We start from the raw sequence: 22,843 nt of genomic DNA, 5'->3' as shown, positions 1-22,843 counted from the left end.
CGTTTTGGACACAGATGGTCCTTTTTCAAGATGACTTTGTTGCCTGCACCCTGTGAAGATAAGACTTTAAATGTACAAGTGTGCTGGATAACTGCTATGATTGCTAGAAATGATTCCCCAAACTCTCCTGGGTCACCACATCTGATAGACTCATCAGTACAAGAGTATTTCACCCAACAGTGCTATATCAAGCACCATCATAATAAAGGCTCATTACTGATATCACTTGTCAATAATAATCTGCAACCAAACATCTGAAGGGCGAACATAGAGCTGTTTAGTTTCTCTGTGCTAGAAAGAAACATGTTTAACATACATCATACATTGTGCAACAACAAATGTGCACAGAACAGTCAGGACACTGCTGTGCTCTCTGCACTTTTGGGCCCCACCAGTAGGCACTGGATCTGCTGCATGTATTATTATGCCCCTGAAACGGAAGGACCTCTTTTATTAAATGGGATTGTGGGCCTGGAGAACTCTGTATTTTTGGGTTGATTTAAAACTCCATCACTTATCTTTTTAGACTTACAGCTATTTTCCATAAAATGTTGAAGCTGATGTGATTTCTAGTACAACATTTGGGTACAGGTATGGAACCCATTATCCAGAATGCTTGGGACCTGGGGCTTTCCCAGTAATGGATCTTTCCGTAATTTGTATCTTCATACCTTAAGTCTGCTATAAAATCATTTAAACATTAAATAAACCCGATGGTCTGGTATTGCTTCTAATAAGGATTAATTATATCTTAGTCAAGTACAGTGTACTGTTTTATTATTACAGACAAAAAAGAAAATTTAGATTAGAGCTTTATGGATAACGAGTTTCCAGATAAGGGATCCGATACCCATATTACATTAATGAACAAAGTTAGGAAGGTTTACATGCCCATTAAACAAATCATTCACCTTCTGCATGTAGTGTACATTTTTCAAACCTCAATTTCCTTCAAGTGTTCCTGTACATAAAATGACTCCCTGTGCTCAGCTAAAAGTCGAATCTGCCCATGAAACACCTTCTTGGAGTATTCACTTGTTATCAGTCTGCAATTTGAGCAATGTAATCTCTTTAAAGCTGTGTCTCATTTGGGCAAATCTGAACACAGGAGGCAGTTTAACTAGTGATGGTCGAATTTATTCGCCAGAAGCCAATTTGCGGCGCATTTATGCTATCAAATGTGCGTCGGCGTCCAAAAACGGATGCCAGCGTCAAATTTTTCGCCGTATTGCGAATTTCACTGGAAATTCACGAATTTTCCAGCGAAACGCCCCAAATTCGCCCATCACTAAGTTTAACCCATGCCAACCAATCAAAATGTTGCTTTTATTATTTCACCTGCAGCTGGTTGACAAATGTTAATGACTGATTAGTTATTATGGGTTATTGATAACTGATCCCAACATAGGGTTACCACATCTCAGTAAGGGACTCTTACCTTTCAATTTATTTTGACAGTCCAAGTTCCAACATATTAAGAAGATATGTATATGGAGCTGGTGTAATGTCATATCCCACAACATCTAGGGAAAAATAAATGCCAATGAGTCATTATGTTGCCTTTGCAAAGGTCTCTTTATTAAAGGGATACTGTCATGGGAAAAAACATTTTTTTCAAAATGAATCAGTTAATAGTGCTGCTCCAGCAGAATTCTGCACTGAAATACAGATTTTTTTATATTCATATATATATATTCATTTATATTTTTTTATATTCAATTTTGAAATCTGACATGGGGCTAGACATATTGTCAATTTCCCAGGTGCCCCAAGTCATGTGACTTGTGCTCTGATAAACTTCAATCACTCTTTACTGCTGTACTGCAAGTTGGAGTGATATCACCCCTTCCCTTTCCCCCCCCCCCAGCAGCCAAACAACAGAACAATGGGGAGGTAACCAGATAACAGCTCCCTAACACAAGATAAAAGCTACCTGGTAGATCTAAGAACAACACTCAATAGTAAAAACCCATGTCTCACTGAGACACATTCAGTTACATTGAGAAGGAAAAACAGCAGCCTGCCAGAAAGCATTTCTCTCCTAAAGTGCAGGCACACGTCACATGACCAGGGGCAGCTGGGAAATTGACAAAATGTCTAGCCCCATGTCAGATTTCAAAATTGAATATAAAAAAAATCTGTTTGCTATTTAGAGAAATGGATTTCAGTGCAGAATTCTGCTGGAGCAGCACTACTAACGGATTCATTTTGAAAAAAAATTTTTTCCCATGACAATATCCCTTTAATAATGAAAGCCTACAACAAAGCTGTACATAGAAAATGCTATATACAGAAAAAAAACGACTACCCTTTCATTTCATTTCATTTTAATTCACTTATTAACACACATTTTAATTCATTTTTAAATTAATGTCAAAGACTGCTGACAACCACCTATGGATGTATAGCACGGGTAATAATACAGGGCTACCTTGCTAAATCATAATCTTGAATTTTCCAACGCTGATGCTACTCTAATTAATGTGATTGAACACTCTAATTAATATTCAATATACTGAACAGTATTTCTATATGCTGAGTGGGAATATCAAGACTAGGCTTTAGCAAAGTTTTTTTTCATGTAGAAAAGCTTCACATCTGATCGAAGGTGCTTAACCCCTTGTTATAACTAAGTCTGATCAAAATGATATTGATGCCTCTACCTGCATCAGATTATCATGCTGATGTTGACATGTGTCTGCATGTGTTCTGCCCCATTACTATAATATCAATTATACATACCCTTCTCAGGATTTAGGTGGTCAGACCATGCTTGCAATTATATAACCCTGATCTAGTCTGCCTGTTAACCCTGCTAGTTAGGTAACATAGTAAACAAGTGCAAAGTTCCAGTTCTAATAACTCATAACAGCCAAAGAACAAGACAGTTTTAATGGGTTTAAAGCAAGCATCTGATTGGTTGATATGGGTTTCTAGATAAGGAGCACATTTTGCATACATTACACCCTATTACTGTTATGATTAGTAACTTTTTGCTTTATCATGTGCTATAAAATAAATCAATCTAAGATAACGCTGCTTTTGAGCAGAATGTAGAACGCCATTTAATTGGGGACAATTTCCTTTTGATCTGAGGACTATCAATGTATTCCCTTTCCTGTTTAATATGGTATCTATTATGTAATGTTACAGAAATACATAATGGTCCAATTTGTGACAGGAGCTAGGTTTGTGTGAAATGAATGTGGATTGGGGGTATCTGTGTTCTAGTTTTAACCAATTTGGTTTTATTGGAGCCTAATTTTTTATGTCGTGGCAGCAAGGGGACTAATTATCTTACACCCCCCGGATCGGCCCTGCTAACTATGTAATATTTGGCCAAATTACTTCTGATAGCAGCACTGGTCCTTTTAATAGAATCTAGCTATTAAAAATTTGCCTCCTCTTCAGTAAACTAAACTGCCAGCCCTTTAGTCACCCATTACTATTCTGGAAACAATGGAAAACAGTTTACTTACCATTCATTCCATAAATTTACAATGGAAATTGTATGCCGTTATCCACAGTTGCTCAATGGGGACCTTATTAAAGGGATACTGTCATGGGAAAAAAAAATTTTTTCAAAATGAATCAGTTAATAGTGCTGCTCCAGCAGAATTCTGCATTGAAATCCATTTCTCAAAAGAGCAAACAGATTTTTCTATATTCAATTTTGAAATCTGACATGGGGCTAGACATTTTGTCCATTTCCCAGCTGCCCCATGTCATGTGACTTGTGCCTGCACTTCAGGAGAGAAATGCTTTCTGGCAGGCTGTTGTTTTTCCTTCTCAATGTAACTGAATGTGTCCCAGTGGGACATGGGTTTTTACTATTGAGTGTTGTTCTTAGATCTACCAGGCAGCTGTTATCTTGTGTTAGTGAGCTGTTATCTGGTTACCTTCCCATTGTTCTTTTGTTTGGCTGCTGGGGGGGGGAAAGGGAGGGGGTGATATCAGTCCAACTTGCAGTACAGCAGTAAAGAGTGATTGAAGTTTATCATAGCACAAGTTACAGAGTAATATAAAACGGATTCCCATGGCCAAATTCCAGCCCACTTAGCAATCACTGTTTCTGGCTACTCAGAATGGCTAATTCTATACTACAAACTGGGGTCAAGTCCCTTACGTGTTTATTTAGCGTCATAGCGTTTCGAGTTCATTCCCCCTTCGTCAGGTGACCTGACGAAGGGGGAATGCCCACGAAATGTTGTGACGTTAAATAAACACGTAAGGGGCTTGTCCCCGGTTTGAAATTGCCACGAGTGCTGGTACCTGTTTTTCTGTTCCTGTCAGTTTGGGGAAAGTGCCGACTTCCCAGGGTCCGTGCACCGGATTTATATATATCTGAAGGGCTCGGGTGTGCACGTGTTCACTTGCTATAATTCTATACTACCCCTACTGGTAGTTTTTTAAAATTTCAGTGAGAATTCCCAAGACCATAGCTTTCCCCAATCTACCTAGCCATAGCTGCCTGGGGCTCTTCAGCCTGGACTATTCCATTTGGTTCCTCCCTACTGGTAGTTTGCTGGAAACTCTATGGAGGATTCCAGAACTATAGCCCTTTCTAGACATCTAGACATAACTGTCCCTGCCTATTCAGCCTGGTTTATTCCCTTTGGCTCTTCCCAGAGTGGTAGCTTATTGAAAAAAGTAAAAAAGAATATTCAGGGGTCCAATAGCTTAACACATTTCACATTTCTAACATCACAGATTCTTATTATTCAACCTGACTTTCCATTATGTATTTTACTGTTGTCAGATCCTTCAATATTATTCCCAGATAATCAAAATGTATTATGCATAACTGAATAGTAAAACCAGTGACTTCACATTATTCTATAGGGCATTTTTACCAACCTCAAATTCAACGAGAGCCAAATTTAAGTTTCTGTCTAGTTCATTCAGTTTTTCAACATTGGGCTTCATTTTGTCCAGGGTCATACTCAGGGATGGGCGAATTTGACCCGTTTCAATTCGCCAAAAATTCGCCGCCGGCAAAATGTCGCAGACGCCCATTAAAGTCTATGGGAGTCAAAAAAAATTTGTTGCGCGGTGAAATTATTTTGTTGCGTGTCTTTTTTTTTTTGACGCACGTCTCCATACAAGTCTATGGGAGCCCATCCCTAGTCATACTCTCACACTTTTTAAAGGCTTCTATTTCTAGCCTTGGAGCTTTTTTTTCAAATTCATAACGTCTACAATGAAGAGAATATCCTCATATTTAATTCAGATTTATTACACAATAGCTAGACACCTTGTGTTGCGAAGCAAACATAGCCTTGTGTTCCATGTTTTATTAGCATCTAAAGATGTTTTATTGAAAGCTCAGCCAGGATTATTAGCAGAATAAACAAACCGCACATAGATACAATACAACTGTCTCACACTAGGGTCTTATGACTTATCCAATCTTAGCAAAGTCTCCACTTTTGTATTAATGAATAATGCCTCAAGTACCTTAGTATTATCCGTCAAGAGTTGGCCCTTGAGTGTGAGAGGGCAGATCTGAAATGTGCACTGATTGTAGAGTAGCTTCATAAAGAATATTACAAGCAATATTGTTAAACAGCCTTCCTTTTCTATCTTTAGTTTTCATTTCCAGGTAACATATAGCCAATTAACATAACTGACAGCTGTAATAGAATTCTGATGGAGCCAAAACTAATCAAGCCAATTTGGCTTTAACTATCATCTGTATGCTGATGATACCCACATATATTTATCCACCCCTTCATTAACAGCTGAAACAGAGGCTCAAATCTCTAACTGCCTCCTAGCTAACTCAAATTGGATGAACCAGCGCCACCTCAACCTAACAAACACGGAACTAATCATCTTTCCACCTAAGCCTGGGGCTACTCCCCTATTAACCATCTCTATTGATGGCATGCTCATTAATCCTGTCATCTCAGCTCGCTGTCTGGGGGTAATCTTTGACTCCTCTCTCTCCTTCTCTGATCATATTAACACCACTGTCAAAACCTGTCACTTTTTCTTACGCAATATTGCCAAAATCCGTCCCTTCCTTTCATCTGATACGTCCAAGACGCTCATGCATGCTCTCATCATATCCCGACTAGATTATTGTAACCTTCTAGTAACTGGCCTCCCTAACTCCCATCTCTCCCCCTACAGTCTGTATTAAACACTGCTGCCAAAATTATCCTCCTCTCCTCATCCAAAAGGGTACAGGCCCCTCCGCTACTGAAGTCCTTATCATGTCTTCCTATAAAACAAAGAATAACTTATAAACTCCTCCTCATAACCCCAAAGCCCTTCGTTCCTCTGCACCTAACTACATCTCGTCTCTTGTTTCTCTATATGTTCCTGGCCAAATCCTCCGCTCCTCTCGGAGCAACCGCTTGGTTGTACCCCCCACTACTACTGCTGTTTTCCTTATTACACCTTTCTCTCTTGCTGCTCCTTGTATTTGGAATAAGTCCAGAGGCACTCGCACACCCTGGCCTTCACCAAAAACAATCCCCTGGTGCACAGGCAAAATGGAGGAAACGGCAACCTCACCATCTAGTAGCAGCAAAAATTCACAGACACACAGGTAATGCAAGCAGGTTATACCATGTTGCAATAAATCTTAAGCAAGGTATAACCTGCTTGCATTACCTGTGTGCCGGTGAATTTTTCCTTATATTTGGAATGTCATTCCTGAAACTCTCCAGAGAGAATCCTCCTTCAATGTTTTTAAAACGAAACTCAAAGACTACCTCTGGGAGCACCTGGATAACACCTGAACTGGGAACTGGCACTTATTTGACAGTGTAACAAACTGTAATCTACAGCACTTTAATACCACTCCGAATTGTGTCTGTATGTTACCCTCCCATTTAGACTGTAAGCCCTACGGGGTAGGGTCCTCCAGCCTTTTGTCTCCCTGACACTGAGCACTTAATGTGTATTGTAATTATATTTTATATTTATGTGAATTGTATTTTTAATAATGCACGTATTGTTACTTTTTATTTCAATGACCCCTTGTTTGTTACTTCTAATTAATTGTTTTGCTGTACAGTGCTTTGCCTTTAAGGAGCACTATACAAATAAATATATACCTACATACAAGCCAATGAAAGATTAATCCTACAGGAGCTAAATGCAGTCTAAATGCATGTTGCATGAATGCAATTGTAATTCAAAATAATTGTAATCAGAGCATTCAAAGGATTCACAAAGAATTCACAGAGGAACATGAAGTATGATCTCTAACAGAATACCAGTTTCCATCCAGTATACCAGTTTCCATCCACACTCCAAAACAACTCCAATACCGGAAAGTTAATTATAAGCCAATACATATACATTGGCATTCTATACCCCAATATCTACAACTATATTCGGATTGAGTAGTAACATTGGTGCCTCATGTTTTATCACAATATCATATTCTTCAGGCTGTAAATTTTTATTTTAAAAAAAAAATCATTCCTACTGATTATTTTTCTTTGTCAGAGAAGAATGTCCATTTATCACCATATACTGTAATAAAGAACCGTATATTTTGTTAATTGGCTTAGAAACAACCTTTACTAACTACTTTGATTACATTTTCTTACAATTATTTATTTATATTTATATTATAGCAGACGTTAAAACTTTAAAAGTCACCTTTTAGTCAATTAATATAACAATTATTAATTGGTCTTCATTTATATACACAGGTATCTGTTATCCGGAAACCCGTTATCCAGAAAGTTCCGAATTACGGAAAGGCCATCTCCCATGGACTGTATTTTATCCAAATATTCCAAATCTTTAAAAATGATTTCCTTTTTTTCTGTAATAATAAAACAGTAGCTTGTACATGATCCAAAGAAGATATAATGAAACCTTATTGGAAGCAAAAACAGCCTATTGGGTTTATTTAATAGCTATAAACTCTGTGGGCACAGACCTCGTTCCAGCTAAATATATATCATACTCCTTGTAAAGCACTGAGTACATTTGTGGAATGAATACAGTACAATACAAAATATGTCTCTGTTCTCTTTTGAGCCAGAATATCAGTATTATCCCCACCTTTTATTTAGATCATCTTCTGCCTGGTCTTTCTTAGCCATTAACCGATTGTTGTTGACTTCAAACACTGTTTCAATCTGTTCTGGCCAATAAAAAACCTGCGTTGTTTCGTTTCAGGTCATCATCTGCAAAAGGTTGAATCAAGTAATAATGTTGTCAGCTCATTGTATTAGTCATTATCTACTGTTTTATAGGTTATGGTTAATATCTGTGCTTGGAACATCACTTACACTGGAGGGTAGCATAGTCCAGCAGGAAAGCTAATCTACTGGCAGCTTCTGAGATCTCATCTTTCAGGTTATAATTGTAACATCCCTTGACTTTCTGAGAAAGTCTATTAAAGCTACCAGTTCTTCTGTGGCAGAGGGCACTTCGTTCACATTTTCTGCAATAAGGCTGTATTTGAAACAGATGCTAAGACAAAAGTGTCAGAGAAATGTGTTAAAAAATTAAAACTAAAGAACATTTATTTAAATTAAATATGTTTCAGTCAATCTGTCAGCAGCAGTTAGTGAACTACCACAATATGTATCATATTCCGGTTCAGGGACAAGCAGGCAAGTTTTAGCAGCACAAAAAAGGGGGGGTTGTGGGTGCACTCCTAAGGCCATATAAAAACATATTTAAGTACAATAAACCCCTGTCTAAATAATTCAATGAATATGCAAGTGCATGTATTTAAAAAAGAAAAACAGGGTTTTTTGTCCTTTTTTATCTCCTTCTACATCTATACCCACACCTGTACTTATACTCACACACATACACAAGTGTGCACTTATATATACAACTTTACTTTGCCTTTATTATAGTCTCTTCACAATCAATTTTTTTTTTAAAAAATGGGCGTTGGTCTGGGCAGTCTCCCCTTCAAAAGCCGCATATGCATGTGGCGGGGGAGGATCTAGTCCACAGATTGAAACCAAGGTTTTATATTTTGATCACGGGTAAACAAGTTAGGGACCGCCGTATGGGGTTTACCTTGACGTGGTATGGTGGCTTACCAATTTTATGATCATAACTTTGTAACAAAAAACCCTGTTTTTCTTTTTTTAGACAGGGGATTATTGTATTTAAATATGTTTTTATATGGCCTTAGGAGTGCACCCACAACGCACCTTTTTTGTACCTAAGTTTTAGCAGCAACCATGCAGTTACCACTGATCACCAGAACCGGCAGTAGATACTCACCCAAGGCTTTGACTAGATCTCCTGGATCGTATCACAGAGATGGACTAATTAGTAACTGATTCATAAGAACTAATCCCATTCAGCACGCAAGAACCTCATCTGCACAGGGTCGGACTGGGGGGCCCAGGGCCCACCGGGACTGCTGGTCCAGGGCCCCCGGCCCCCCTACTGCGCCGCTCGATGCCACCATGTGCGAGCGGCGCTTCTCGGTGCGCAAGCAGCGATGCGATGCGCATCGCTGGAAACGTTTTCAAAATTTTTATACTATTAGAGGGGGCCCACGAGGGTCGGGGCCCACCGGGTTTTTTCCCGGTGTCCCGCCGGGCCAGTCCGACACTACATCTGCATGCAATGGAATAGAGGCAACTGTGCCAGCATTTCAAAATGGCATTACATCTCTTCGATTAAAATCTTTCCAACAAAATATTTTAATGGAAGGGATGTTTTTTCTATGCACTCCAGCACCTACCCCTATCCAAAATGAATAACCAAAACAGGCACAAATTGTGCTCCTCTTTTAAATCCCATGGAAAAGGCATGAATAATTATCATGTGGACATAGAACACAAGTAAAGGGTCTCTTGTTCCCATAGTGCTACGTACAGCAACTTGTGCTACAGACAAATTAAACAGGTACAAAGACTTGAGTGCTCTAGGTGGATATAATATTGCTTCTCAATGGTGTTTATATATACCCCCCGTTTTTCCACATCCAACTGCACCAACCTTTTTAACCCTGTGAGCCACATTCAAATGTAAACAAAGTTGGAGAGCAACACAAGCATGCCAAAATGGAATGCCAAATATGAGCTGTAATTGGTTATCGGTAGTGCCTATGTGGACTTGCAGCCTACCAGAGGCTCTATTTGGCAGTACAAATGTTTTTTCTGCAACTTAAACTTGCCTTTAAAAACTCAAAAATAAGCACCTGCTTTGAGGTCACTGGGAGATACATCCAAGGGTGGGAGAGCAACGTCTTGCTCACAAGCCACTGGTTGGGGATTGCTAGCTTAATACATGTAATATGCTATATTTTGCTTCGGTTTATTATAAGACATTCATGGAAAACCAGTAAGATAATGACCCTCAATTAGTTTTAGAAGGAATGATAGGGCACATACTGATTAGATCCCAGCTACAGATATCAATGGCACCATGTAGCTGAGCAGCACAGGTCACACTTGCAATTTAATTCAATCAAGAGTCACCAATAGATTGTATATAATTACATTATAATAAAACGTGTAAAACTGTCACATGAAAGATAATCGTGAAAGAAAATGAATAAACGTTTGTCTGCATTGTATGCATTAGCAGCACACACAGGACAAATTGTAATGTAATTGAAATGTGCTGCATAATAATGGTTTGGTCAAACCAAGAAAACTAAACAGCAGCAGCACTTAAAGGGCATGTAAAGTCTAAAATAGAATAAGGCTAGAAATGCTGTATTTTGTATACTAAATCTAAACATGAACTTACTGCACCACAAGCCTAATCAAACAAATCATTTATGCTTTCAAAGTTGGCTACAGGGGGTCACCATCTTGTGACTTTGTTAAACATCTTTGCGAGACTAAGACTGTGCACATGCTCAGTGTGGTCTGGGCTGCTTAGGGATCATCATAAACAAAGCTGCTTGAGTTCTGCATGGCTGGGAAGTAAGGCGGGGGCTCCCCCTGCTGTTCATAAGTATGATTGTTTCCCTGCAGAGCAGTTAGGGACCATCTGACAATTCCTATCCACAGCAGTAAATGAAGGGAGAATTTCATTGCATACAGTCAGGCTTCTTATAAAAACGGTACACATTTTTTAATTAAAGTATATTGTCGATAGGTTTCTTTTTCATTAAAGAACGTAAAAAGGGGATTTTATTTTTTTTCCTTTACATGCCCTTAAAGATGCATTTGCAATGGGAAGTGTGTTAAACAAAACATTGACTGGAATGCATTATTGGCGCAGAATGGATGAATATACTAAGAATTTGCAAAATAATAAAAATTGCCTTCCATGGACACTGAATTGGACTGCAGTCTGCTTGCGTAGAAGGATTAATACATACCCACTACCGTTGTCCTATTGTGTTGATTGTGTGATTTGTTACCTAAGCTAACAGGTGGAGTCCAGAGGTTGTGCCTAACATGAAAGCAGCGCCCCCTCCGCAAAAAACTTTGGTGGGGTGCCAGTTCTACTACACAACCTGATCTCACCTTGCCCCGGGTTACACCACTAGTGAGCAACACAGGTTAGGACAAGCCTCCCAAAGCAAGGAGTCCCATCTGCTTAACAGCACAGTACATAACAAGTAGTGTATGGAACTGGGTCCAAGATACGGAATTTTCAGAAGTGGAGGAGTATCCTTCCTCATTTTGCCCAACCCTAACCCACAATGGTTGGGCAAATTCCAAACCGAACCCACCCAATCTGTGATCAACTCACAGGTCACCACCAGTGTCAGGTCAACCCACACATCACTAATAATAAGTTGCTAGAATATTGGGCTGTAGTCCCCTGATCTTTTCCCAAAGGTCATTGCAATAAATCCATAGCGTTATTATCACCAATGTATCTTCCCCATCACAAAGGAAAACTTCACGATGAACAAAAGATAACAGCCACAAACTGATACAAATATGTGGACAAGATATTCTGTTCAACTTAACACGACTCCTTAGCTGTAGTTAAATCTGACTTAAATTACAACTACTCAGGGTAAGAATAGAATTACCATTGCCACTTACAACATATAGTAGCACTCCATGTTCCCAATTTTAAATCTGAAAAATCCCACCCCTTTGCATTTTTAAAGAAAAAATTTTACCTGATTTTGCCTGTAATGTATATGGTTTAGAGAAGACGAGCAATAGCTCTGGAAAGATGAATAATTTAATTCAGTTTAAGTAAGTGCCTAGTACATAATGTAGGGCATCTATGCTTTCTCCCAGTTATGAAATTGAAGGTCAGAATATATGGACAATGGCACGTCCAACGTATAACAGATGTTTTGACAACTTTTTTAAATACATGTCAAAAGCCAAATAATTAATTACCCCATGGCAAGTCCAATAGAGTAAAATGGCTATTGCTTGAAAACACAGAAAACTTTTTAGCCAATTGTCACCCAAAAAGTTCTAGTTTTTATTCTAGCCACTTTATTCCAGCCACCCGCTCATGCCCCATTACAACAGATAAACTGCACATTCGACAAAAAACTTTCTAATTACCCCAGTGTAGATTTCCATTAGCTTACAGATCATGCTTTTGAAGTTTCATTTACCTTTTGTTTTAGAACTGGTTTTCATTCACTACAAACTGAATAAGCTGATCCTTTAATTTTTGGGTTCTAGCACAAAGATCTTCATTCAGTCTCAGGGCACCCAGGCAGAACTGAGCAAATGGAACTGTAATATGCATGGAGGCAATTTCTCCCTGTAGCTGCGAAATGCTATTGATTTTCTGTGTTAAAGAAATTAATGTCAGTTTAAGGTGGTAATGACATTTTGTCTCTGAAAAATGTTAGATATGTTAATACAGAATGAACCTAAACGTGAGCAAGAACATTGAGTTGCCAGAATACAGAAATGGGAGATTTTCTCTGAAAAGCAGAGAAGATATTTTATATATTTAGAGGCACCTTTATCAAGGTTCGAATTTCAAGTTTTTTTAAACTCCCAAAAATTCGGAATTTGACCAATCAAAGTTTATTATTAAAATCCAATTTTTTCAACTCGGTGGAATTAAAAAAACACGAAAACTTGAATCAAATTTGATTCGAATTATAAAAACTCGAATCGTATTTTTCAGAGAATGTCAGGAAGGCTGTAAACATCACCAAATTGATCCCTGGACCTCTCCCATTGACTTATACAGTAATTCTGCAGGTTTTAGGTGGTGGATAGTCAAATTAAAGTTCTTGAAGGGCCAGAGTATAATAAAACTTGAAATTCTAATTCAAAATAAAACTCGAATCGAGTTTGTATAATTCACAATTCGCATTTGAGAGTTTTGACCAAAAAAAAATTTGAAAATTCAAATTAGAATTTTCACTTCGACCCTTAATAAATCTGCTCGTTAGTGTTTAGGGCTACATATTTTGTAGTTTTACTGAACTCAGAACTGTTTGAAGGAGTGGTTTGCTTTTAAGTTAACTTTAGTATGTTATAGAATGGCTAATTATAAGCAACTTCTCAATTAGCCTTAATTTTTTTAATTTTTTATACAGTAGTTCTATAATTATTTGCGTTTGTCTTCTGACTCTATCCAGCTTTCAAATGGGGGTCACTAACCCCATCTAAAAAAAATAAATTCTCTTTTAGGGTGGTGACACACGCTAAGATTCCAGGGAGATTAGTCGCCCAGTGACTAATTGCCTCTTCTTCAGGTGACTAATCTCCCCTAAAATGCCTTCCCACAGGCTAGAATGTAAAGCTATGGTGGGATGGCTCTCAGAGCGCTTCGTTTTCCAAAGTCGTCCAAAGTTTCCTTTGTGAGGCGACTTCGAAAAACGAATCGCTCCGAGTGCCATCCTGCTGGCAATTTACACTCTAGCCGGCGGGAAGGCATTTAGGGGAGATTAGTCGCCCGACGAAGAGGTGATTTGTCGCTGGTCGACTAATCTCCATCGAATCTTAGCATGCGTCACCACCCTAAGTCTCCAAATTTATTGTTACTTTTTATTACTTGTCTTTATATTTAGGCAATCCTATTCCTATTCCAGTCTCTTATTTTAATCAATACTAGGGTCTAAATTACTCTAGAAACCAGAAATTGCAAATTGAGTGCTGCTGAATAAAAGGCTAAATAACTCAAAAACGACACATAATAAAAAATGAAAACCAATTGCAAATTCTCTCAGAATATCACTTTCTACATCTTACTTAGGGGCAAATTTACTTAAGGTCGAATATCGAGGGTTAATTAACCCTCGATATTCGACTGTCGAAGTTAAATCCTTCGACTTCGAATATCGAAGTCAAAGGATTTAGCGCTATCCGTTCGATTCGAAGGATTTTAATCCATCGATTGAACGATTTTTGTTCGACCAAAAAAAGCTAGCAAAGCCTATGGGGACCTTCCCCATAGGCTAACATTGACTTTGGTAGCTTTTAGGTGGCGAACTAGGGAGTTGAAGTTTTTTCTTAAAGAGACAGTACTTCGACTATCGAATGGTCGAATAGTCGAACGATTTTTAGTTTGAATCTTTCGATTCGAAGTCGTAGTCGAAGTAGCCAATTCGATGGTCGAAGTAGCCAAAAAAACCATTCAAAATTCTAAGGTTTTTTTTTCCTCTATTCCTTCAGTAAATGGGCCCCCAAAAGTTAGGTTAAAGGTGAATAACCCCTTTAAGACAGAGGCATACCAGATCATTAGGCTGTGGCTGCAGTTGCAGAACATTTCTTAACCTAAAAATATTCAGTCAAAATGGCCCATACAGCTGCACATTTTGTCCACTATCCATGAGAAACATTTGTAAAGAATAACAGGGATAATTGACTACATGGGTATACAGTACTATGGGGCCAACCCTATCCTTAACCCATGACAGGCAGTAAGGACAGGACCCTGTTGCAGCGTTGTCCTCTGCAGCTCCATAACTTGCATGTCTGAATGATGGGGACAGGTGGGGAGAGTGTATCAGTTGGAGGTAGACACAGGTCTCCATTACTCAAAATAGATACCTTCAGCATTGCCACAACACCAGAAAGCAATGGTCAAAGTGCAAAAAAATGCACTCTGCCCGCTGCCACCTGTTTAGTCAATAACCCCTAACATCTCTTTGCATTTTCTTCACAGTTATTATTGGGCCATAGCATGAGAGCATGGTTCAACCAGATCCAATATTACACTGAGAAATGCATGAAATGAGGTTGGTATGTGGCCAGATTGTAGTCCAGCTACATTTTTTCAAGGGGATGACAACGCCCTATGAAGAAAGCATCAGCTGGCCACTTCCATGCTCTATTTAACCGCTGAGGAAACGTTATCAAAGCTGATCTATTAACCCAGTCACACAAGTGTCAGCATTGATGAATCTGTCTATAGGAAATGTCCCAGTGACATCAGTTTCCCTTACCAGCCAATAGGTAAGAGAACAGAAAATCAATAATTCAAATCCCATTAAAGGCTAATAAGTGACAGGGAATGGTGCTGCTGCTGCCGTAGGCAAATATACTGTATCAGATGAAACAATACCCTCTGATTTTCTTTGAAATAGCGATTATTAGAATTACCTGGCTGCCCTTTTTTTCTATTGCATGAATGAAAGGAAAAAAGAGTGCCCTGTGTTGCCCACATATTTACAACATTTAAATGCTAAAGACCCAGGTTCAATTTCCAAAGATCTTAATTACTAGGGATTCACTGAATCCACTATTTTGGATTCGGCCAAACCCCTGAATCCTTCGCAAAAGATTCGGCCGAATACCGAACCAAATCCTAATTTGCATATGCAAGTTAGAGGTGGGACGGGGAAAACATTTTTATCTTCCTTGTTTTGTGACAAAAAGTCATGTGATTATCTTTCCTACCCCTAATTTCCATATGCAAATTCGGATTCGGTTCGGCCGGGCCAGAAGGATTCGGCCGGATCCAAATCCTGCTGAAAAAGGCCGAATCCTGGCTGAATCCCGAACTGAATCCTGGAAAGACTAAGACTAAGGACAAGAGAGTGTCACTTTAATGCATATATACAGTATATAACTAAATTATATATGCAGTAGCACTCTCTCGATTCAGCCATTACCTTTGTAAATGCATGGAGAATGTGTTCCTCTTTCAGAATTGCTTTGATATCCTGTTAGGCTTTCTGGTTTAGAAGGTCGCTATATTTCTTATAAGCATTTAAATACCTGGTATAAGAGGAAAGCATCCAGATTTTAAGACTCTCTTATTTAATTCACAGTGAAAACCCCCATGAACCTTTAGCATAAACCTTTGACACCTTAAACAAAATGAGCATTATACCGTACAGGTATGGGATCCGTTATCTGGAAACCCGTTATCCAGAAACTCCGAATTATGGGAAGGCCATCTCCCACAGACTCCATTTTAATCAAATAATTAACATAACAAGCCTATTGGGTTTATTTAATGTTTACATTATTTTTTAGTAAACTGAAGGCATGGCGATTCCTTGTACTGAAAACCCCATGCCCTGAGCATTCTAGATAACGGGTCCTTTGCTTGCAGGGCCGCCATCAGAAATCACAGGGCCCCATACGACAAAATTTCCTGGGCCCCCTGGGCTACGCCCACCGCAAGCCCCACCTACAGGTCCGCCCTCCCCACCACACAGTAAAAAAAAAAAATATTGGTGTCTATGGTTCCCACATGTTAAAAGAAAATAAAAAGATATTGGTGGTCAGGGCCCCCCATAAAAAAACATTTGTGGCCAGGGCCCCCCCCCCCATAAAAAATATTGGTGGGTAGGACTCCACATGAGAAAAAAAAATTGGTGGCCAAAATTGGTGGCCAGGCCCCCCCCCCACATTATAAGAAAATTGGTGGCCAGGGCCCCTTAAACGTCCATGCCTTCCCGAAGTCAGCAGCTCTCAGAAAGATGGGGGGTCCATCTAATCAAGTAAGTGTGGCGTGGCTGGGCCCCCCTTACCCTCGGGGCCCCCTACAACTCTCCCCCCTGTCCCCCCCTGATGTCTGCCCTGTTTGCTTGTATAGGATTCTGTGGCCCAACGATGTTCATGTTAAAGACCTCCATGGTTTTATTGGTGCAGTCTGAAACCAATGATTCATCTTGCGTGACTGAGCTGAGCGCGAGGTTTTCCATTTGAAGATCAGGGAAGAGATCAACCTTGACCTGCAAAGATCAAAGCTTATTCGGTAAATTACAACTGTCCTCCCAAGAGCTATAGATTCACATCCAGCAACCTCAAGATGTTTTTCCTACTCTCGACTATGCAAACATAAAGTGAACACTTGTAAATGAAGATATTGGAAAAACACTAGAAGGGAACATATCATTTCATGCCTGCATAATCTAGCAAGTTCCAATAAAAAGCAACTCACAGTGGAGAAGAGAGAAGGATATAATTTTTATCCTTATGCAGTGCAATTCAGTCTAGTTATAGCAACACATAACATTTGTTGGTTGGTTTCCAGCTGGGCTGAGATCTCTGTGCAAAGTGACAGGTTCTACCATTTCCATCTCAACAATTGTATTCTGCACAGACCTTGCTTTATGAATGGGATCATTTCCCAAACTGCTGCTGCCACAATGTAAGATATATTTGTCTAGAATGTAGGATGTCTAGTGAGGGCATATTCCAACAACACCAACCACAGTATTAGAGATCTCAGGGTCACTAATGGGAACTTTAAATCAGAGAGGGACAGACAAGGTGAATATAAAGTCTGACACCTGGCTTTAGGGTTATAGCTCCATGTGCAATAATGATCTCTAACCTCCAGGCTAAAAATATCCCATGGGTCCCCCTCCCAAGAAAACCATATTTTAGCATGCTATAGACAATTCAAAGCATCAAATGGCCACTTCACATATCCCTAGTGAATACTCATAGTGCACAAGTGCTTGCATCAAGGATGAGGTATTTGATGTTGGATCTCATGCTGGAGATTCTGGTTCGACCTTGGATAAGTTACTTAATCTCCCACAGGAGAAAAGCTCGATATTAATTATTCCCTTTCCCATATAACAGTGATCCCCAACCAGTAGCTCGTGAGCAACATGTTGCTCTCCAACCCCTTGGATGTTGCTCCCAGTGGCCTCAAAGCAGGGGCTTATTTTTGAATTCTAGGCTTGGAGGCAAGATTTGGTTGCATAAAAACCAAGTGCACTGCCAAACAGAGTCTCAGTGTAGGTTGACAATCCACATAGGGGCTACTAAATGGCCAATCACATCCCTTATTTGGCACCCCAGTAACATTTTTCATGCTAGTGTTGCTCCTCAACTCATTTTACTTCTGAATGTTGCTCAAGGGTTCTAAAGGTTGGGGATCCCTGCCATATAATAATACATACATATGTATATACGTATATATACCACATGAGAGTGATCCGCACTCACAGGTCTTAAAGATAATAAACAATACTTTATTCAAAAAACTAGTCTCCAGTTTTTTGAATAAAGTATTGTTTATTATATTTAAGACCTGTGAGTGCAGATCCTTCTCCTATGGTATGGATTACAGCTTTTCCATTTTGTACCCAGGCATGAGAACTATTTGTTGAGAGTGCCGGCACCTCTATGGACTATATATATATAAATATATATGTGTGTATATATAAAATTATAATAAATGTAGAATTTATGGGAATTAATAAATGAGGTTTATTTAAGGGTCATTTCATTGACATTTCAGTCCCTTAGGAGAATCCTACCTTGTCCAGGGGGACCAAAGCTTCAAAATATACCTTTTTTTTTTTTAAAAAAAAATGTCACCATTTATTAAGTCCTATGGGTGAGCCCTCCATTTATTATTTATAATATGTTGCATTAATATTGTATAGAAGCATATATATATATAGAGTTAGAATTGACCTTTGTAAAAGTGAAGCTCATCAGCCTATGACAGGTAGAACTTACAACATTCCCAGTGTATACAGTGAGTGGTGCCTAGAGATTCTTACCCAAAACACATCACCGCTATGTCGCTAAAAAAAATGGCTGGGAAATTGTACATTTGGGTTCATTTGGTGATGGAGTGTATGTGTATCTGAGGAAGTGAGAGAAGCAGAAGCTCTTCCTAATTTTCTCTCTGAGCTGCTCATTTGGGATGTCAGCCTACCAAATGTAACAATCCATTTATTCAACCTTTTGACCAGCAGGTTGATTGGTTGGTTAACCATAAGGTTGGCCTTGGTACGGCTTCCTTAAAAGGGGTTGTTCAGCTCTGAGTTAACTTTTAGTATGATGTAGATCAGGGGTCCCCAACCTTCTTTACCCATGAGCCACATTCAAATGGAGAGCAACATAAGAATGCAAATATGGGCCGTAATTAGCTCTTAGTAGCCCTTATGTGGACTGACAGCATATAGGAGGCTCTGTTTGCCAGTTCATCTGTTTTTTATGCAACTAAAGCTTGCCTCTAAGCCAACAATTCAAAAATAAGGACCTGCTATGAGGCGACTGGGAGCAACATCCAAGAGCAGGGGTGTAACTATAGAGGAAGCAGACCCTGCGGCTGCTGGGGGCCCAGGAGGTATAGGGGCCCCATGAGGCCCTAATTCATATACAATTTCAATAAGTATTGGTAAAACAGGTCAACCTCTAGACATTTTGGGGGGCCTGAAAAATTTTTTGCTGTGGGGCCCAGTAATATCTAGTTATACCACTGTCCAAGAGTCAACATGTTGCTCATGAGCCATTGGTTGAGGATCACTGATGTAGAGAGGGATATTCTAAGACAATGTGCAATTGGTTTTCATATTTTATTATTTGTGGTGATTTTTAAGTTATTTAGCTTTTTATTCAGCAGCTCACCAGTTTGAAATGTCACCTATCAGGCTGCTAGTGTCCAAATTCCCCTAGCAACCATGCACTGATTTGAATAAGAGACTGGAATATGAATAGGGGAGGCCCTGAATATAAAGATGAATAAGTAGCAATAAATACAAGAGGGTTATTTATGAACGGTTGAGTCGTGTTTTCCAGAGAAATTCGAGTTTTTTTCTAGATTTATTATGGTTGAACCTGCTTAAAGCCCAAATCCAAAAACACTCCAGCTAAAACCTGTCGAAGTCATGTAGAAGTCAATGGCAGAGGTCGCTTTAACCATTTGAAGATGTTTTCTGTGTTGTTACAGTGGTTTGCGCTCAAAAACTCGATACATTTGAGTTTGAGTTTGAGTTTTTTCCCCCATTGAATTCAATCAAGTTTTTTTACGTTTGGGCTTTTTCATTAACAAGCAAACATTCAAGTTGTGAGTTTATTCAAGGTATAAAAACCTCACAAACCTCACAAACTCGACCTTGTGTAGCCTTATAGAGCATTTGTAGATTTGGTCAGTGATCCCCATTTGAAAGGTGGAAACAGGCAGAAGAAGAAGGGAAATAATTCCATAAAAAAAATGAACTGACCAACCAGGGGCGTAACTATAGAGGAAGCAGACCCTGCGACTGCAGGGGGGCCCAGGAGGTATAGGGGCCCCATGAGGCCCTAATTCATATACAATTTCAATAAATATTGGTAAAACAGGTCAACCTCTAGACATTTGGGCCTGAAAAATAATTTGCTGTGGGGCCCAGTAATATCTAGTTACGCCACTGTGACCAACTGAAAAGTTGTTTAGAATTAGCCATTTTATAACATACTAAAAGTTAACTTAAAGGTGAACTACCCCTTAAATTCTATTTCCAGGTTGTGTTGTGAGGTTGTGGCACTACTGACATATTGACAAATGAAAGATGTGTGCCATAACACACACAATAGATAACACACACAATAGATAACACACACAATAGATAACACACACAATAGTGCTACTCCATAACCTACAGGGTAATACGCCAATTGGTCTAATCAGCATTCTCACAAACATTAGGCCGATTAAACTAAGTACAAACAGACCATGCCTTTGTGTGTCATTTGATAGGGCACACGTTACTGCTCCTTTCTATAAAGTGATTCGCAGATATAAAGCCACTTGGCACCCGTGAACTCACATAAACTGCTCCATAAAATTACTTTTACCGACCAGTGAGCAATTTAACAGCTCTGAATCATACTGTGACGTCCAACAGCTATAGCATGGCATGCTTCCAAAAGGTACCAATATAACAATTATATTTACCTGTAAATGCTGCTCAAACTGTCAGCAGTTCTGAATGAATATGCCAAGTTCAAACAGAGATAGTCTGACCTCTATACACTCTGCTACATATTTTTTATTTAGTTTTCCCATAAAGGGAAACTAGATAAAACATGACGTAGACAATCTGCAATTTCCGGTTTTGAAATAATTTCCAATTTAATTCAGCTGCAAGATTGATCGTTTTAAAAATTGAAATGGAAAATAAATCGTGGAGGGCATGACATAAGAGTAACAATAAAAGTGAAGCCATGCAGCCAGTTTGTTCTTGGTTGCTGGGAGCAGTGACTGGGCATCAGATAGCATTTCAGTAGCAGGATAGGGAGGCTTATAAATCATGGACCATACAAAATAAATAATGAGGATCAATTAAAAAGTTACTTAGAATAGGTCCATTTATAACTTACTAAAAGTAAATATAAATGAACTTCCCCTTAAATGAAAATTGAGGAAAGAAATGTGGGTGTGAATACTTTCATGAAATATTTATGGAAACAATATGTGTACCTTCTAACACTCATAACACATTACGTGCCATTTTTAACCATGCATTAACTCTTACATATGCCCAGTTCTGCCTAGATAACTTCCAGTCCTACCCTACACTCAATTAAAGGCTATAGTTAATATAAACTAGGTGCTGTGTAGGCAGCTATTCAAGCTGGAAAAAAGGTTACATAGAAGATAACAGATAAGTTTGGTAAAACACCATTCTATTCTACTAGAGTTGCCACCTTTTCCTGCTGGGAACTCCGGGGCGGGGGGGGCCAATGACATCATGGGGGTAGGATGGTTATGTTGTGGGTGGAGTGGTGACATCATGCTGGTGGGTCAGTGGGCGGAACTATGACGTGGTGTTTGGCGATTGACTGTTCGCCACATCAATCTTAGGGAATCCTGAACGATTTTCCAAACTAGGAAAGTAGCTAGAAACGTTGTACATTATGTTTTGGGCTTCTGTACCAGCCCAATACAACCACAGTCCTTTAGCAGTAAAGATCTGTGTCTCCAAAGATGCCCCAGTAGCTCCCCATCTTCTTTTCTGCTAATTCCCTGCATAGGATCTGGGCTGCTGTCACTTACCGAGCTTAGGGACCCACACTATACAGTACACATAGAATAGAAATGTCACAATATAAGGTTGATTAGTAATTAATACAGATAATTACTACATGGCAACACAGAAACCAGAACAACTAGTATCAGAATTTAATAATCAGTCCTGTAGCATCAGCTTATATGACAGGCCAACCTAATTTTCTGCTGGATAATTAGTGATGACCCCTAAGCTTAGCTTCTCAACAGCTGCTCAGAGCCCACTGAGCATGTGAGTGTCACAGACACTTTCCAAGATGGTGACCCCCTGTGACAAGTTTGAAGTCCTGGATCATTGCTGCTATTGACAAGCTGAAACTTTAGGCTGGTGCAATAAGTTCAGTATATAAAATATTTTAGCCATATTCATTTTTAGGGGTTTGTTCTCCTTTAAGGGTAGCTGCATGGTAAGCAAGATATGCAGCAAAATGCAAAACAAATGAAGTGTGTATTCATTGTAGAGGCAAGCAATGTATTTATTAGTGCCTAGATTCTGCTTACATTTAATGAATATGCTCCCCCGCGTACCTTATACTGGGTTTCCAAATTATAAACCTTTTGAATTTTGTATCTTCCTTTCTCTCCAATCAAGGCATATTTAGTCCGAAATGATAAGGTCACCGTAAATTACTGTGGGGGCTTGTTACATAACAGAGATGATGAGGAGAGGATTCTATCAGCACAAATTAGAATTTCAGTGAGTGCTGGAGGTTGAAACGCACAAAGAAATGAAAAGAAACATAGG

General features: G+C 39.2%; 1 pseudogene; it reads right to left on the bottom strand.

Moving 5' to 3' along the window:
- LOC108701896 overlaps positions 1-22,843 on the bottom strand; it is a 180,228-nt pseudogene that overhangs the window by 111,446 nt on the left and 45,939 nt on the right.

This window comes from Xenopus laevis, chromosome 9_10L (assembly GCF_017654675.1).
Source record: "Xenopus laevis strain J_2021 chromosome 9_10L, Xenopus_laevis_v10.1, whole genome shotgun sequence".
NCBI lineage: Eukaryota > Metazoa > Chordata > Amphibia > Anura > Pipidae > Xenopus > Xenopus laevis.
The sequence above is the reverse complement of the archived record's forward strand: the minus strand, read 5'-3'. Positions and strand labels throughout refer to the sequence as shown.